This window comes from Triticum dicoccoides, chromosome 3A (assembly GCF_002162155.2).
Source record: "Triticum dicoccoides isolate Atlit2015 ecotype Zavitan chromosome 3A, WEW_v2.0, whole genome shotgun sequence".
Taxonomy (NCBI): domain Eukaryota; kingdom Viridiplantae; phylum Streptophyta; class Magnoliopsida; order Poales; family Poaceae; genus Triticum; species Triticum dicoccoides.
The window spans coordinates 408593680-408613280 of NC_041384.1; positions in this window are offsets into that span (position 1 = coordinate 408593680).

Sequence of the window (19601 nt, forward strand, 5' to 3'; positions counted from 1 at the left end):
CGTGCACGAGTTCGGGGTAATACGGTACCCCTACTCTAGTACACCAACATCTGGCTTTGCAGAAAGTTATTTAGCTCGGTGAGGGAGAAGACGATGTCCTTCATGGGCCGGCCATCCACCTTGAGATCACGGATAAGATCCATAATCATGAGGTGATCGGCATTGAGTCCACGCTCCACCATCCCCTTTCACTTGAAGACCTCTTGCTCCATGTCTTCGAGCCTAGCCTCCACGGTCCCCTTCCCCTTGGGTCCCTGAACATCCTGGGTGTGGAGCACCCCCTCACGCATCTCGATGGTTTGAGGGTGCTTCAACACTTCTGACAAGTAGGGGTTTATTACCCTCTCGAAGAAATTGTCCTTGGAGGAGCTCGAGGCGGCCATGGCGATCTAGATCTGTCAGAAAACAGGAAGAAAGAAGAACATGAGATTTCTCTGTGATACGGTGGTTAGCATGTTCGGGGGGTATATAAAGATTTTTCATCTTGGGGGACAAGCAAACGGGAGAAAAATGGAGTTCGGAAGGTACCCGAGGTGGGCACAACCCACCTAGGCGCGCCTGGCCCAGACACGCCCAGGTGGGTTGGGTCTATTCTTTATCAAATTTGGCTTCAAGATCTTTTTTATTTGTTTTTATTTTCAGATATATTAATCCAAAAACCCAAAAATACCTTGCTGCAATTTTTTGTTATTTATTTTATTTCGCGTTTCCGCGAGATCTATTTATCTAATCTACTACAAATTTATCTATCTTTTTACCATGGAGGGATTGGCAACCCCTCTTACGCATCGGGTTGCAAGTATTTGTTCTTTGTGTGCAGGTACCGTTTACATAGTGTTGCGTGGTTCTTCTACTGGTTCGATAACCTTGGTCTCATCACTGAGGGAAGTACCTACCGTATCCGTGCTGCATCACCCCTTCCTCTTTGGGGAAATACCGACGTAGTTGAAGCCACATCAGACACCGAAGACCTTGGCGACGGCCTTGGCCTCCTGCCAAGCCCTTCCTGATTTCCTAGGTACCTCCGAGCGCCCGCTTTCCTGTCCATACAACGGCGCCTAACTTGCTTCTCGGCCATGGCCTTCTCTCCTCCGCCACCTTCCATTTCCCCCTTGTGGGCCTCCTCATCAGAGCCCCCCAACAACCATCGCCACCATTCGGATATAGACAAGAGATAGAAGACAAAGTAGCCGTGGTGGCCCTCGATGGGAAAGGAGGAAAGCGGAGGTGGGGATTGACGTACATGGGCTCCGAAATACCTCTATTCGTCCTCCAAACAGGGAAGGTCGGGACGGTCTCCTCCAATCACGGCAATGTGGCCACGCCCATGGGGATCCGCGACGATGCCGACGTGACCTCTTACGTTCGCGGAGGCGATCCAGAACTGTTGCGGCGATCCCACAACATGGAGGCGAGATCCGGCGGGCTCTTCTCAGTGAGATCGGCGGCGGCGGTGTAGGATCGAAAGTATGTCTAGAGGGGGGTGATTAGACTACTTGACCAAATAAAAACTTAACCTTTTCCCAATTTTAGTTCTTGGCAGATTTTAACTATTTTAGGACAAGTCAAGCAATCATCACACAATTCAAGCAAGCATGCAAAGAGTATATTGGCAGCGGAAAGTAAAGCATGCAACTTGCAAGAATGTAAAGGGAAGGGTTTGGAGAATTCAAACGCAACTGGAGACACGGATGTTTTTCCCGTGGTTCGGATAGGTGGTGCTATCCTACATCCACGTTGATGGAGACTTCAACCCACAAAGGGTAACGGTTGCGAGAGTCCACACAGGGCTCCACCCACAAAGGGTAACGGTTGCGCAAGTCCACACAGGGCTCCACCCACGAAGGGTCCACGAAGAAGCAACCACCCACAAAGGGTCCACGAAGAAGCAACCTTGTCTATCCCACCATGGCCATCGCCCACACAGGACTTGCCTCACTAGCGGTAGATCTTCACGAAGTAGGCGATCTCCTTGCCCTTACAAACTCCTTGGTTTAACTCCACAATCTTGTCGGAGGCTCCCAAGTGACACCTAGCCAATCTAGGAGACACCACTCTCCAAGAAGTAACAAATGGTGTGTAGGTAATGAACTCCTTGCTCTTGTGCTTCAAATGATAGTCTCCCCAACACTCAACTCTCTCTCATAGGATTTGGATTTTGTGGAAAGAAGATTTGGGTGGAAAGCAACTTGGAGAGGCTAGAGATCAAGATTCATATGGTAGGAATGGAATATCTTGGTCTCAACACATGAGTAGGTGGTTCTCTCTCAGAACATATGAGTTGGCATGGTGTATGTGTTCTGATGGATCTCTCTTCGAATGAAGAGGAGGTGGAGGGGTATATATAGCCTCCACACAAAATCCAACCGTTACACACAGTTTTCCAATCTCGGTGGGACCGAATCAACAAACTCGGTCGGACCGAAAATGTAAACCTAGTGACCGTTAGAGATTTTCGGTGGGACTGACATGCAACTCGATAGGACCGATATGTTTAGGGTTTGGGCATAACGTAATCTTGGTGAGACCGATTACACAAACTCGGTGAGACCGAATTTGGTAATTAGCTAACCAGAGAGTTGGTCAGGCAAACTCGGTGGGACCGATTTGCTCTTTCGGTGAGACCGAAAAGTTACAAAGGGGAAACACTGAATTTACATTGCAATCTCGGTGGGACCGATTCGCTCTTTCGGTGAGACCGAAAAGTTACGAAAGGGAAACAAAGAGTTTGCAATCCTATCTCGGTGAGACTGAGATCCCTATCGGTAGAACCGAATTGCTAGGGTTTGGCAGTGGCTTATGACAAGTGAAACTCGGTGGCGCCGGATAGGAAGAATCGGTAGGACCGAGTTTGGCTTAGGGTTTAGGTCATATGTGGATATGGGAAAGTAGTTGAGGGTTTCGGAGCATATCACTAAGCACATGAAGCAAGAGGCTTCTGTAGATGCTGAAGTAGACGCTGGAGTTGGAGCTGAAGTAGACGCTGGAGCAGGTTGGGCTGGTGCTACGGCTGGAGCTGAGGCAGTTGCTCTTGTGTCAGGAACTGGCACTGCAGACGACCTCGGACCTCGTGGCACTCTGGCAAAGGCATCAGTGGTTGTCTTCCCTTTCCTCTCATGCATATCGTCTTGAAGCTGCTCCACTGCAGTCTGAATTTCTGTCACCTTGACATCCAAGTCATAGAACTTTTTTTCCATGATTCTCTCTAGGCTTGCCTGGTTTTGAGTAAGGGTGGCTAGTCCTTTCTCAATCCGCAGGGTGGATGCAATCAGGTAACCAAGCTGCTCTTGTTTGGTTTTCAAGAAATACTCAGATGCCTCCTCTTGAGTTGGCATCTTGGTAGCTTTCTCCTTCCTTGCCTTCTCCTTCTTTGCTTGTGCTTGAACTGATGATGGCTCATTCTCAGTCATTACAACTTGATTGTCCTCAAAATCTGGACGGATGGGCAGGTGTTCCTTGTCCAATAAATATATGCCCGTGCCGATCTTGGAGTTGATGAGCTCCTGAATTTGAGGTGCATATCCACAGCTCCTCTTCTGATCTGCTGCAGTCCTCTTGATAGTCTCTACTACGAGGCTCATGACCTTGAACTTCTGAGGCACATCAAATAGATGTAGCAAGTTGATTGCATGGCCTCTGATCATCTTGTGATCTCCAGACTTGGGCAATAAGGTGTGCCTCAATATCCAATTGATGGTTGGCAGCCCTGACAGAAGATAATGCACTGAGCCAAATTTGAAAGTGTCAAGAGCTTCATTTGGAATTTCCTTGTACATGTTGGACATTGAGTTATGATCCATTTTCTTCTTGGCATAGATATCCAAGTCATCTGCTTGCTCCTCTAGGGCATTGATCAACTTTGCCCATTCCTCAACAGTTGATTGGTACCTCGTACCCTCAGACATCCATGTGATCCTCTCATCTGGATAAAAGTGTGATGTGGAGTAGAATTGCATGATGAGCTCCTCGTTCCACTTTGTGAGCTTCTGCCCAACAAAGTCAACAACTCCACAAGCACTAAAGCTATCATACACTCCAGGGTAGTGTTCCTCATTTTCCTTCATGTACTCCCAATCGACCCATCTCATGTCACAGACTATTGGCTTCTTGTTTAGCAGCACTGTCTCATAAAAATCTTGCTGCTCCTTGGTGTGAAACCTGTTATCCACAGCAGTCCTTCTCCTTGAAGCATACGGATCTGCTTCTCTCCACTTCCTCAGCCCTGAGTCTCTCCTGAGCTTCATATCCTCAGCCACAGGATGAGCATCGTTGTGGTCTGGGATCTTGGGCTTGAGCTTTCTCAGAATTTGCTCTTCATCCTCTTCTTCAGCAACAGTCTCAGGCACTGGGGCCTTGTTCTTCTCAGCTGCAGGAATGCTCCTTGTATTCCTCTTTGGTGCAGACTTGGGCTTGGAGGCAGCTTTGGGTGCTTCTTTGGGCTTAGATGCAGCAGCCCCTGTCCTGATAGCATCACCCATAAGCTTAGGTGCTTTAGGTGCTGGTGCAGCAACCTCTTCTTCCTCTTCCTCTTCCATAATGGAAGCCTTTCTCAAGCACTCTGGCTACGGTCTTCTTGACCCTTTCCTTCCTCTTCTTGCCTTCTGCAGCAACTGGCTCTTTGGGTGCAGGCTTTTCAGTTGAAGCTCTAGCCTTTGACATAGGCTGCCTGCCTGCTGGCCTTTTGATCTTTAGACCTGGCTTTGTGCCTTGAGCTGGCTCAACTCTCTTTGATGTGGCCTCTTCTTCTGCCACATAATCTTCATCTTCAGAATCAGAAGTTCTCTTCTTCCTTTGTCTAGTGGCAGCTTTTGGCAGATTGCTTGGGGTACTTCTGCTGCCATCATCTGAAGAGCTGGAGGGGCTAGTGCCCTCACTCATCTGCACTTGCTCTTCTGACATGTTTTGGCTATCACTCTGATCAGACATGCTGCAAACTCTAACTGCTGACCCTGTGAATAGTTTATAGATGAGGTAGAATGGATGAGCATCACAAAATGCAGAGATTTTTGCAAAAGAATGATCCAAAAACTTAGTTTTAGTTTCCCACTGAAATCATCTCGGATCTACCGATTTTCAAACTCGGTGATACCGAAGCAGTTGTGGAACCTAAACTAGTGAACTCGGTTGGACCGAGTCATAGTTCGGTGGCACCGAGACTGCTAGGGTTTCACAGAATTCCAAAATCGGTCACACCAATAAGTAATTCTCGGTCAGACCGAGTCTCACTTGTGCAATGGCATAAGCCAAATCGGTGGGACCGAGTTTTTCAACTCGGTGGGTCCGAGATGGTTTCGGCGGAAACCTAACCCTAAATTTTTTCGAATTAAACCTAATCTACGAGCTATTGACTGGATAGGAGTGTTTCAATCGTGGCAAGAATCATGATGATCACAATGTGCTAAGAATCAGATTGGGGAATAGCACAAAGATCGAGTCCATACCCTAGTTCGGCGGAGACTCGCTACGGCGGCAACGGCGGGGCAGAATTCCCGTTGACAACGACGGAGACCAGCGACTGGAGGCGGCTGGCAGCGAGGAGACGATCCGGAGACCACGTTGGCAGAGCAGGCTATTGCACGGGTGAAGGGGTTCGGAGAAATTTCCAAATTTTGCCCGTGACTATATATAGCCCGACCCTGTCGGTGTGACCGAGTGGAACAACTTGGTGGCACCGATATTCATAACTGCAAGCAGTTACTGAAACTCGGTGTGACCGAAAGGTTCAAATCGGTTGCAGCGAGATCAAAAACCTAGATCAACTTAGTGATCTCGGTAGGACCGAAAGTGGGGTATCGGTCAGACCGAGAATCATAAAGAGGTTTTGGAAGTTTAAGTCTATGACGAATCGGGGACTCCGAGCGCTCCTCACACAGAGTGGTTCGAATCTGACTTGATCAAATTTTGTGATGCAGCATGAATAGAGTTTGAGACGAGAAAAGCATAGATAGCTAGAGGAGGTTCTTAGGCATTCTTGTCCATCCACTTGGCAAAAGAAAATAAAACCAAACAATCAAAACAACAAGTGGATGTCCTCGAATGAGTAAAATATGCAACCAGCATGCTCACACAATAAGATGGCAAATGAAATATGTGACAAGTCATGCACAACCAATTCTAGCAACTATCAAGCAATTTGCGATGACTAGGTCATCTATATATGAGTATATTGACTTAGGAGTCAAGTGAGAACACTTGATCATAGGTCATACTCATCGTTTAAGCTCAAGTGGGGTTACCACTTTTACATAAAGCATTGTTGTGTTCACATCTTTAGAGTTGCTTTAGCTCAAGTCTTAGAGTAAAGCTCCCCCTAGATGTGATACCCCCCTAAGAGGGATGAACTAACCTTGGGTTTTGTCGATGATGACTTCATGTAGATGTTGAAGATGTGGATGCTCAATGTTGATGTAGATCACTTGGAGCTATCCATTTGACTGAATTGCACTTTCAATACCTACATTGGTTAGTCCCACAAGGAACAAACAAGGATATCCATAGATATAGAGTGATGCACACACAAGATGATGTCCATGAAAACTTTTAGGTTACCTTGTCCCTTGTCTTACCAACAAGAGGGTTTGTGACTCCTTGAACTAGTGCAAGATGTGGAAGTTGATTGCACTTGTTCTTGCCAAAATGATAAGAGTGAAGTATGTTGGCGGAGTCACCCTCAAGAACTCTCTAGTTCTTCTTCTTTTGGATCCACACCATCTTGATGGGAATCCTTGAAGTTGTAGTCGTACTTGATGAAGTGGAACTTGAAGTAGTCTTGGGAATCCACTTGACTAAGGTCTTAGGAGCTTCTTCAAATGCGTCAATTTCCTCTTGAAGCTTGTCCTTGCCTTTTTGCTTGTAGTCTTGTGGTGGAAGATCATCTTGAGCTTGTGTCCCCTTGAAAGAAGTATCATACTTCTCTTGTTGAGGAACAAACTTTGTCTTGGGGTATTGATCTTCTTCCCACTCAACTCCATTGGCATTGAACTTTCGTTCAAAACCAACACCTTGATTCTTCCGGTGCATTCCTTGATTGCGCACAATTTCCTCGAATTGCTTACTCCCGGCAAGGCTTTTGTACACTCCTTTCTCTATAATTCCCTTCAGTAAGCTATTTTCTTGCTCAAGTGTAACTTGGCTAAGAGAATCATTAGTGGAATCAAGAGAACTACTAGAAGCAACAATATTGGATTTAGCATGATCATTGTTACTACTAGAGGAAGAATCTTTCTTGTTCTTGTTACTAGACTTGACTTGAGGCATGTAAGTGGATAAGAGTAAACGCTTGGAAATGTGAGAAGAACTTTTCTTGCGGAGATCATCATTGATTGCTTTTAAGAACTCATGCTCTTGCTCAAGATTGAGCTTTTCAAAGCGTAATTTCTCATGAGCTCTTAAAAGTTCTCGATGATCGAAGATAGTTTCATGGGCTAACTTAAGAGTGTTTAGTTCTTTAGTTAGGGCCTCAACCTTCTCCTTATCATTGTCATTCGTTTTATCTTGATTAGCATGTTTAATTGACGTTTGATCATAGTATTCATCACTAGAGTTGTCAACAAGCAAATCATCACCTAACAAGTCATCTTCATCACTATTGAAATCAACATACTTGGGGTGTGTTACCTTAGGACCTTTGGCCATGAAGCATCTTCCAATTCCTTCATTTGGTGAGTCAAATATGTCGTAGGAGTTGGTTGACACAAGTGCTAGACTGGCAACACCTTCATCTTGAGTATCTTCGGAGTCGGAGTGATAACTTCTCTCGGAGTGGCTGTCGGAGTCGGAGCCGGATACCCATTCACCAACACGAGCTTGATGTCTTTGTCTTGTGTAGCTCCTTGATGATTTTTCCTTTCTTTCCGAATCCTTGCTTCTCCGTGAGTATCTTCGTTCATAACGATCATCTCTACTCCTTCTCTCTCTTGGTGGTGATTCTTTGCTTCTTCTTTTTGGAGAATCTTCTCTTCTCTTGTAGGGAGCCGTACACTCATTGGAATAGTGTCCGGGTCTTCCACAACTGTAGCAGTTTCGCTCTCGACTAGAAGATCTTTTGTCATTGTAGGACCTTGACTTGAATCTTCTATCTTTGCTTCTACTCTTGTAGAACTTGTTGAAGTTCTTCACCATTAAGCTCAATTCTTCATTGAAGTCTTGTTTCTCACTTGATGATGTAGGGGCTTCACAAGAGGCTTTATAGGCACCACTTGATTTGTTGTGAAGTTCCTCTTTATCCTTAAGTGACATCTCATGAGCAACAATTCTTCCAATCACCTCCGTTGGCTTGAGATCTTTGTAATTGGGCATCATTTGGATCAATGTGCACATGGTATCATATTTTCCATCGAAGGCTCTTAGAATCTTCTTGATGATGAATCTATCGGTCATCTCTTCACTTCCTAAGTTGGCAATCTCATTTGTGATGAGAGCAAGCCTAGAGTACATTTCAGCGACACCTTCACCATCCTTCATCTTGAACTTGTCAAGTTGGCTTTGAAGCACATCCAACTTGGATTCCTTGACGGAGTCGGTACCTTCGTGCATATCAATCAAAGTGTCCCAAATTTCCTTCGCATTCTCAAGACGGCTGATTTTGTTGAATTCTTCGGGGCACAATCTGTTGAAGAGAATATCACAAGCTTGAGCATTGTATTGCAACATCTTCAACTCATCCGCGGTAGCTTCACGGTTTGGTTCTCTCCCATCAAAGAAGTCACCTTGCAAACCAACACACACAATAGCCCAAACGGCGGGGTTATGTCCAAGAATATGCATTTTCATTTTATGCTTCCAACTAGCAAAATTAGTACCATCAAAGTAGGGACCTCTACGGTGATAATTTCCCTCGCTAGACGCCATACTCTCCTAGGTTGTGAAACCAAGGCTATGACCACCAAAAGCTATGGAGATCAAAGCTCTGATACCACTTGTAGGATCGAAAGTATGTCTAGAGGGGGGTGATTAGACTACTTGACCAAATAAAAACTTAACCTTTTCCCAATTTTAGTTCTTGGCAGATTTTAGCTATTTTAGGACAAGTCAAGCAATCATCACACAATTCAAGCAAGCATGCAAAGAGTATATTGGCAGCGGAAAGTAAAGCATGCAACTTGCAAGAATGTAAAGGGAAGGGTTTGGAGAATTCAAACGCAATTGGAGACACGGATGTTTTTCCCGTGGTTCGGATAGGTGGTGCTATCCTACATCCACGTTGATGGAGACTTCAACCCACAAAGGGTAACGGTTGCGAGAGTCCACACAGGGCTCCACCCACAAAGGGTAACGGTTGTGCGAGTCCACACGGGGCTCCACCCACGAAGGGTCCACGAAGAAGCAACCACCCACAAAGGGTCCACGAAGAAGCAACCTTGTCTTTCCCACCATGGCCATCGCCCACACAGGACTTGCCTCACTAGCGGTAGATCTTCACGAAGTAGGCGATCTCCTTGCCCTTACAAACTCCTTGGTTCAACTCCACAATCTTGTCGGAGGCTCCCAAGTGACACCTAGCCAATCTAGGAGACACCACTCTCCAAGAAGTAACAAATGGTGTGTAGGTAATGAACTCCTTGCTCTTGTGCTTCAAATGATAGTCTCCCCAACACTCAACTCTCTCTCATAGGATTTGGATTTTGTGGAAAGAAGATTTGAGTGGAAAGCAACTTGGAGAGGCTAGAGATCAAGATTCATATGGTAGCAATGGAATATCTTGGTCTCAACACATGAGTAGGTGGTTCTCTCTCAGAACATATGAGTTGGAATGGTGTATGTGTTCTGATGGCTCTCTCTTCGAATGAAGAGGAGGTGGAGGGGTATATATAGCCTCCACACAAAATCCAACTGTTACACACAGTTTTCCAATCTCGGTGGGACCGAATCAACAAACTCGGTCGGACCAAAAATGTAAACCTAGTGACCGTTAGAGATTTTCGGTGGGACTGACATGCAACTCGGTAGGACCGATATGGTTAGGTTTTGGGCATAACGTAATCTCGGTGAGACCGATTACACAAACTCGGTGAGACCGAATTTGGTAATTAGCTAACCAGAGAGTTGGTCAGGCAAACTCGATGGGACCGATTTGCTCTTTCGGTGAGACCGAAAAGTTACAAAGGGGAAACACTAAATTTACATTGCAATCTCGGTGGGACCGATTCGCTCTTTCGGTGAGACCGAAAAGTTACGAAAGGGAAACAGAGAGTTTGCAATCCCATCCCGGTGAGACCGAGATCCCTATCAGTAGAACCGAATTGCTAGGGTTTGGCAGTGGCTTATGACAAGTGAAACTCGGTGGCGCCGGATAGGAAGAATCGGTAGGACCGAGTTTGGCTTAGGGTTTAGGTCATATGTGGATATGGGAAAGTAGTTGAGGGTTTTGGAGCATATCACTAAGCACATGAAGCAAGAGGCTCATTAAGCAACACCTCATCCCTCCTTGATAGTATTGGCTTTTCCTAAAAACTCAATGTGATCTTGGATCACTAAAATATAAAATGAAGAGTCTTGAGCTTTTGAGCTTGAGCCAATCCTTTGTCCTTAGCATTTTGAGGGTTCCACTTTCACATCCATGCCATGCCAATCATTGAGCTTTCCTGAAATAATCATCTTGGAATAGCATTAGCTCAATGAGCTATATGTTGTTATGAATTACCAAAACCACCTAGGGATAGTTGCACTTTCAGGCGGCGTTCTCGTGCGTCTGTGTCAGTTAGCAGGTCGCACGGCGGCGGCGCCATGACCTCGAGATCGCATGATGGCAGCGCTATATCCTCGAGGGGATCAATAGGAGTGGTTTTTTGTGGGGTGTTTTTTGGGATGCATGCGTGGGGTGGGGTGGAGGAGGGGACTAAAAAATTAGTCAAAAAACCAGACGAAAGCGGTGGGACGAAAAAAATGTGGACACAATCCTACCAACTGCTCCATTAGAGCATCTCCACTCCCCCCCAACATGCCCCTAGGGCACTTTTTTAGCACCGGCGGTGAAAGATCGGCCCAGTCGCACCCCCAGGTCGTTGTTTATCGACAGTTTGGGCCGAAAAAACAACCGGCGAATCCGAGCCAAACCCAGCCCCCCGGGGGCGCCGACCGAAGCGAAAAGGCGCGTGGGCCCACGCTGTCGGTGACACCGGCCGATTTCCTGCCGTTTTCTCCCCCCTTCCCTCCATTTTCCCATTACTTCCCCTTATCTCCCACCGCTCCCGCCATTCTCCTCATCATATCCGACCGCCATGCCGCCGAACAAGTATGTGGCCCCTCGTGCTACCCCCGCCGATTCCACCCAGCTGAAGCAGAGGAAGCTAAGGGCACCGATGACAAGGCCACCCGGCATGTCAAACACCGAGTGGAGGACGGATGATCAAAGCGGAAGGCGGTCACCACCGACCAGCGGAATAGGCTCATTGTCAAGAGGGCCAGGGATGCGGCGGCGGTGGAGCAGGGAGAGGCGTCTCATGCGGGGATGAACCTTTTGCCCGGCCACTGCACACAAGCCGTGTGGTGGAGCCAGCCCAGCGTCGCATCGCCGGCTAACTTCTACGGCGACGCGCATGGCAGTTTCAACCGCGGCATCACCTTCCCTGCATGGCGCACCGCCACACACCTCCCCCTCCAGCCTGAACCCCGACCAGCGCACTCCCTCCCCCGCGCTCAACACCGGCCTCCACACCCAGTACAGCTACTCGTCATCGATGTACTCGGCCTCTCCAATGCCGCCTCTGCGCCAGGGCGCCCTACCCTTCGCACACGACTCAGCGCCAAAGTTCAGCAACAACGACGCCACCGATGCTGACATGGATGAGATTATCACAAGCGGCTCGGTCACCGCTGCTTCCTGCCTCGGGTTCCATGCACAAGACGAAACGATGGACACCGCCATCGACATGGACGACAAGCTCGACGACGCCGAGGAGGAGGAGGAAGAATGGGTGGAGGAGGAGGCGGATCCGGCGACAACGACGAAGGGAAGAAAGAAGAAGCGGGTGGCCAATGCCGGGCTGAGCGAGCCTCGCGTCAAGTGGACATCCAAGGAAGATGGGTGCCTCACCAAAGCATGGAAGATCGTTAGCATCAACCCAATCACCGATTCGAATCAGAACGCCCACACATACTGGAGATGGATTAAGAAGGCGTTCGATGAGCGCAAGTTGGTCGACCCCTACTTCACCAACATCCACATGGAGCGTGCGCGACAAGGCCATGGCGAACCATTGGGTGATCATCTAGGCAGCCTGAAACAAATGACATGGGATCATCGAGGAGGTCGCAGCTCGCCCGGAAAGCGGTGCCAACATCGAGGGTCAGGTATGTCCAGCCATTGTCTCAGTTCTTTCGCCGTTTACGACGATGACACTTGTTCTTCGGCTATGCAGATGGTTCAGATGTTCAACATGTATCGTCGGGACAACATCGACCAAGAGTTCAAGTTCCTTCACGTGTTCTCCAGGATCAAGTCGTACGAGAAGTGGAGGGAGGTCCGACTCACCCTCGCCAAGGCCAAGGAGACATACAAGCCGGACGCGCCTGCCCCGGGGGCGGCGGGTGGACGCCCTGATGGCAACAAAAGAGCCAAGGCGGCGAGGGACACAGCACCCGCTGCTGAACGACTGCAATCATCGATCGAGCAGTGCATCGCCGACGCCAAGAACAATGCCGCAAGGAGGGAGGAGAAATCCGATGCACGGTGGTCGGCGTTGATAGCGAAGCAGGACTTGAAGATCGACCTTCTTAGGACCAACGTCGCCGCGAAGAAGAGGAACACCGACCTGGCATTCTTGATGGCGGTAGACATGTCGATGATAGACGAGCAGGTCAACGCCGAACACGCCTGCATCCACGCCGACCCCAACTAGTCCCATGCCAGAGGATCCCGTCATTTGATGCGTTCCATGTCTATGCTTGATCTCTGAACTGTGGGTTGATGATGCCGACTTGTGGCATGGTGATCGCCGGACTTGTGGCGTTTTTGGCAGCGCGAAAGACAAGTTTGAAACTTTTGGGCGTTTGGGGGTCGAATCCATGGGGCGCGGCTGGGAACTCGATCGTCCCTAGGGCAAAAAAACTGCCGGCGCAAACACGAAAACGCATTCGCCGGGTGCGCTGGGGGCCCGAATGAGTGGAGATGCTCTGAGGAGGAGAGATCTAGAAGACTTGCCATATACTCCAAGTCGTCGAATTCATGTAGAGCCATGTCTTCCCGCACGTAGCCAACTAGGACCCTGTAACCCCAGGACCCCCTGGTATCTATATAAACCAAGGGCCCAGGCTCCTAGAAGACACATTACAATCTTGTACTCCCTCTGTCCCATGTTATAAAACGTTTTTGCAAGCTCAGTTAGGTTGAAAAAATGTCTTACATTATGGGATGGAGGGAGTAGTAGACATCTTGTACTTTGTACACCCCAACACAATAATACAATCAAAGTAGGATGTTGGGTATTATCTCTTCAAAAAGCCCAACCTAGGTAAAACCTTGTGTCCCTATTACCATCGTTCCAAGGCAACTAGCTTAGCATCCCTACCTCGAGATCTGTCAGATTTGGATCTGTCACTAGGTCCGAGAGAGACCTCCTCTGTGGATTATCCTCTCTCGACCAGACACATCCACAAGTCATCCTATTCCTTGATTCTTCTCTCCCACACTATCACCCCTCCCACAATTGCTCATAATTCCATGGTTGTGCATCCAAGGAGATACAAGGCCAACCACGCACCGTCCTCTACCAAAGCAACGTTTGTGTTGCTGGCCGGCATCCGCCCCTCGCTATATGTCCTCCGATTCTGGCTACCGTGAGCATGGCACCATTTGCCATCCTTGCTACAATATGTTGCCATATTCTTTGTCACCCGCGGCCGGTGAGCCGCATCCTTGGTCCCTGAGAGAGTCCTAGACTAGGGGGCCCTCGGGATGTCGTCCCATCTCACATGGGCCGGACAACTGGGTCGCACTATGGCTGTTGGTGGACCGAACTATGGAGCAGCATTGAATACGGACGAGAGATATTTTGTGCCTTGGTGTGTACTCCAAGTCAAGATGGAAGATTCGACATGCGTATTCCCTTGTTGTAACCGACTATGTGTAACCCTAATACCCTTGGTGTCTATATAAACCAGGGGATTTAGTCCACAGAGGCTAGAGAACAATCACCATCCTACTAGTTTAGGGTTTAGTTCATCTGATCTCGTGGTAGATCAACTCTGTTATCCCCATATACACAAGCAATATAATCAAGCAGGACGTAGGGTACTACCTCTTGGAGAGGGCCCGAACCTAGGTAAATATCGTGTCCCATGTCCAAGATCCGCAGTTCGGGATCCCTACCCGAGATACGCTGGTTTTGACACCGATGTTGGTGCTTTCATTGAGAGTTCCACTGTTGGATCACCGAGGGACCAAAGGCTCGCCTGATCATCAAAGACGGCATCAACACCAGGGACATCTTCGTCCTCGGGCAACTTTTCGCGTTTGGCAGCATTGTCCTGCACGCCGACTTGACCGGTCATCTCAACTAGGTTGACAGTTTCACCCCTGAGCATCAGATCAGGTTTGGTTACTTCGAGTATGTCACCAATGCTTAGGGCGATCTGGTCTTCATTGGCTTTTCAGCCTTACCTAGAACAACCACAGCCTGCGAAGCATTAACTTCGGGACTCTCCCCGATCCGATATCCGGATCGGCCCTTACCGCACTGTCAGCTTCGAACTCGGAAGCAACTCTTACGTCTGAAGACCAGGAATCAACCCCGTCCGAACTTTCCTCCTTACCATGGATTCAACTTCGAGCCCTAATGGGATTTCGGCGTCCGAAGACAGATGGCTAACCCCAGCCAGACTCGCCCTCCTCACTGTGGACTCAGCTTTGAGCCTTGACACAAGTACAGCGTCCGAAGACCAGGATTTTGCCCTGGCCGGACTCATGCCTCGCCCCACCTTGACGACGGAGGTCGGCTCCGAAGATACCTCATACGCCAATCCGGCCAACCTCGCCTTGTTAAACGAGGTGCTCGATCGGATCCAGATGGTGGCCATTGTCGATGGCTCGTCATCAGATGACGCTCAACGGAACCTTGAGGTAGGCCATAGGGAATTTTACATCCCACCCACCACCCACTTAGTAGCAACTATCAAAGACATAACCGACATGCTTGACTATGCCTCTGAGGAGGCTGACGACATGGACGATAACAGTGAAGCCACAGCCCACACGGACGTCGCACCTCCCTTCACCGGCTGATGGACGACCACATCCACCTATAACGTCAACATGGTGGTGTTGGGGAACGTAGCATGCAATTTCAAAAAAATTCCTACAATCACGCAAGATCTATCTAGGAGATGCATAGAAACAAGAGGGGGGAGTGTGTCCACGTACCCTCGTAGACCAAAAGCGGAAGTGTTAGGTTAACGCGGTTGATGTAGTCGAATGTCTTCACGATCCAACCGATCCATGTACTGAACATACGGCACCTCCGTGTTTAGCACACGTTCAGCTTGATGACGTCCCTCGAGCTCTTGATCCAGTAGAGGGTCAAGGGAGAGTTCCGTTAGCATGACGGCGTGGTGACGGTGATGGTGATGTGATCCGCGCAGGGCTTCGCCTAACCACTACGACACTATGACCAGAGGAGTAAGCTGTGGAGGGGGCACTGCACATAGCTAAGAGAAATCTTGGTGTGCCTTTGGGGTGCCCCCGCCCCCGTATATAAGGGGGAAGGCCGGCCGCCTAGGAGGGCGCGCCAAGGTGGGAGTCCTACTTGGAATCCTAGTACAAGTAGGATTCACCCCCCGCACCTTTTCTTTCCAACAGAGGGGGAAAGAGGAATGAGACGAGAGGAAGAGGGAAGGGGGGGGCGCACCCCCTCCCCTTCCTATTCGATATGTTATTTGCCCGAGATTCGATCGTCGGTATCATCATACCTAGTTCAATCTCATTACTGGCAAGTCTCTTTACTTGTTCCGTAATGCATTATCCCGCAACTAACTCATTAGTTACATTGCTTGCAAGGCTTATAATCATCTGCATTACCGAGACGGCCCAGAGATACATCTCCGATACTCGGAGTGACAAATCCTAATCTCGATCTATGCCAACTCAACAGACACCTTCGGAGACACCTGTAGAGCATCTTTATAATCACCTAGTTACATTGTGACGTTTGATAGCACACAAGGTGTTCCTCCGGTATTCGGGAGTTGCATAATCTCATAGTCAAAGGAATATGCATAAGTCATGAAGAAAACAATAGCAATAAAACTAAACGATCATGATGCTAAGCTAACAGATGGGTCTTAGTCCATCACATCATTATCTAATGATGTGATCCTGTTCATCAAATGACAACACATGTCTATGGTCAGGAAACTTAACCATCTTTGATTAACGAGCTAGTCAAGTAGAGGCATACTAGGAACACTCTGTTTGTCTATGTATTCACACATGTACTAAGTTTCCAGTTAATACAACTCTAGCATGAATAATAAACATTTATCATGATATAAGGAAATATAAGTAACAACTTTATTATTGCCTCAAGGGCATATTCCTTCAGTCTCCCACTTGCACTAGAGTCAATAATCTAGATTACATAGTAATGATTCTAACGCCCATGGAGTCTTGGTGCTGATCATGTTTTGCTCATGAGAGAGGCTTAGTCAATGGGTCTGCAACATTCAGATCCGTATGTATCTTGCAAATCTTTATGTCTCCCTCCTTGACTTGATCGTGGATGGAATTGAAGCGTCCCTTGATGTGTTTGGTTCTCTTGTGAAATTTGGATTCCTTCGCCAAGACAATTTTTCCAGTATTGTCACAAAAGATTTTTATTGGACCCGATGCACTAGGTATTACACCTAGATCGGATATGAACTCCTTCATCTAGACTCCTTCATTTGCTGCTTCCGAAGCAGCTATATACTCCACTTCACACATAGATCCCGCCACAACGCCCTGCTTGTAACTGCACCAACTTACAGCTCCACCATATAAATACGTATCTGGTTTGTGACTTAGAGTCATCCAGATCAGTGTCAAAGCTTGCATCGACATAACCATTTACGACAAGCTCTTTGTCACCTCCATAAACGAGAAACATATCCTTAGTCCTTTTCAGGTATTTTAGGATGTTCTTGACCGCTGTCTAGTGATCCACTCCTGGATTACTTTAGTACCTCCCTGCTAAACTTATAGCAAGGAACATATCAGGTCTGGTACACAGCGTTGCATACAGATTAGAACCTATGGCTGAGGCATAGGGAATGACTTTCATTTTCTCTCTATCTTCTGCAGTGGTCGTACATTGAGTCTGACTCAACTTCACACCTTGTAACACAAGGAAGAACCCTTTCTTTGACTGATCCATTTTGAACTTCTTCAAAACTTTATCAAGGTATGTGCTTTGTGAGAGTCCAATTAAGCATCTTGGTATATCTCTATAGATCTTGATGCCCAATATGTAAACAGCTTCTCCCAGGTCTTTAATTGAAAAATTCTTCTTCAAGTATCCTTTTATGCTATCCAGAAGTTTTGTATTATTTCCAATCAACAATATGTCATCCACATATAATATTAGAAATGCTACAGAGCTCCCACCCACTTTCTTGTAAATACAGGCTTCTCCAAAAGTCTGTATAAAACCATATGCTTTTATCACACTATCAAAGCGTATATTCCAACTCCGAGAGGCTTGCACCAGTATAAATGGATCACTGGAGCTTGCACACTTTGTTAGCACCTTTAGGATCAACAAAACCTTCTAGTTGCATCATATACAACTCTTCTTTAAGATATCCGTTAAGGAATGCAGTTTTGACATCCATTTGCCAAATTTCATAATCATAAAATGTGGCAATTGCTAACATGATTCGGACAGACTTAAGCATCGCTACGGGTGAGAAGGTCTCATCGTAGTACCCTGAACTCGTCGAAAACCTTTCGCAATAAATCGAGCTTTGTATACAGTAACATTACCGTTAGCGTCAGTCTTCTTCTTGAATATCCATTTATTCTCTATGGCTTGCTGATCATCGGGCAAGACAACCAAAGTCCACACTTTGTTCTCATACATGGATCCCATCTTAGATTTCATGGCCTCAAGCCATTTTGCGGAATCTAGGCTCATCATCCCTTCCTCACAGTTCGTAGGTTCGTCATGGTCTAGTAACATGACTTCCATAACAGGATTACCGTACCACTCTGGTGTCGGTCGTACTCTGGTTGACCTATGTGCTTCGGTAGTAACTTGATCTAAAGTTTCATGATCATCATCATTAGCTTCCTCTCTAATTGGTGTAGGAATCAGCGGAACTGATTCCTGTGATGAACTACTTTCCAATTTCGGAGAAGGTACATTTACCTCATCAAGTTCTACTTTCCTCCTACTCGCTTCCTTCGAGAGAAACTCCTTCTCTAGAAAGGATCCATTCTTAGCAACAAATATCTTGCCTTCGGATCTATGATAGAAGGTGTACCCAACAGTCTCCTTTGGGTATCCTATGAAGACACATTTCTCTGATTTTGGGGTTATGCTTATCATGTTGAAGCTTTTTCACATAAGCATCGCAGCCCCAAACTTTAAGAAACGATAGCTTTGGTTTCTTGCCAAACCATAGTTCATATGGTGTCATCTCAACGGATTTAGATGGTGCCCTATTTAATGTGAGTGCAGCCGTCTCTAAAGCATAACCCCAAAATGATAGCCATAGATTAGTAAGAGACATCATAGATCGCATCATATCTAATAAAGTACGGTTATGACGTTCGGACACACCATTACGCTGTGGTGTTCCAGGTGGCGTGAGTTGCGAAACTATTCTACATTGTTTCAAATGAAGGCCAAACTCATAACTCAAATATTCACCTCCACGATTAGATCGTAGAAACTTTATTTTTCTTGTTACGATGATTTTCCACTTCACTCTGGAATTCTTTGAACTTTTCAAATGTTTCAGACTTATGTTTCATTAAGTAGATATACCCATATCTGCTCAAATCATCTGTGAATGTCAGAAAATGATGATACCCACCGTGAGCCTCAACACTCATCAGACCGCATACATCAGTATGTATTATTTCCAATAAATCAGTTGCTCACTTCATTGTTCCGGAGAACAGAGTCTTAGTCATCTTGCCCATGAGGCATGGTTCCCAAGCATCAAGTGATTCATAATCAAGTAATTCCAAAAGCCCATCAGCATGGAGTTTCTTCATGCGCTTTACACCAATATGACCTAAACGGCAGTGCCACAAATAAGTTGCACTATCATTATTATTTTTTCATCTTTTGGCTTCAATACTATGAATATGTGTATCACTACAATCGATATTCAACAAAAACTAGCAGGTGGGCCCGTGCATTTGCGCGCCTGGATTTTCCACAAATTACTATATGTTCTGGCATTCACTACATGTTATAGATTATAGATTTTAACTTTCCATCAATAGTTTTTTATCCGATACATGTATTACTTTTATTTTAAATTCAACATTCTTTCATATGTAAAACGCACCCACAAAAGAGTTTCCCTCACATTTTTGCAAGAATTTACATATATTGTGCAACCATTTTTACTCAACTATATTATCCCACCTATATCACTTATATCCATCTTATTAGATT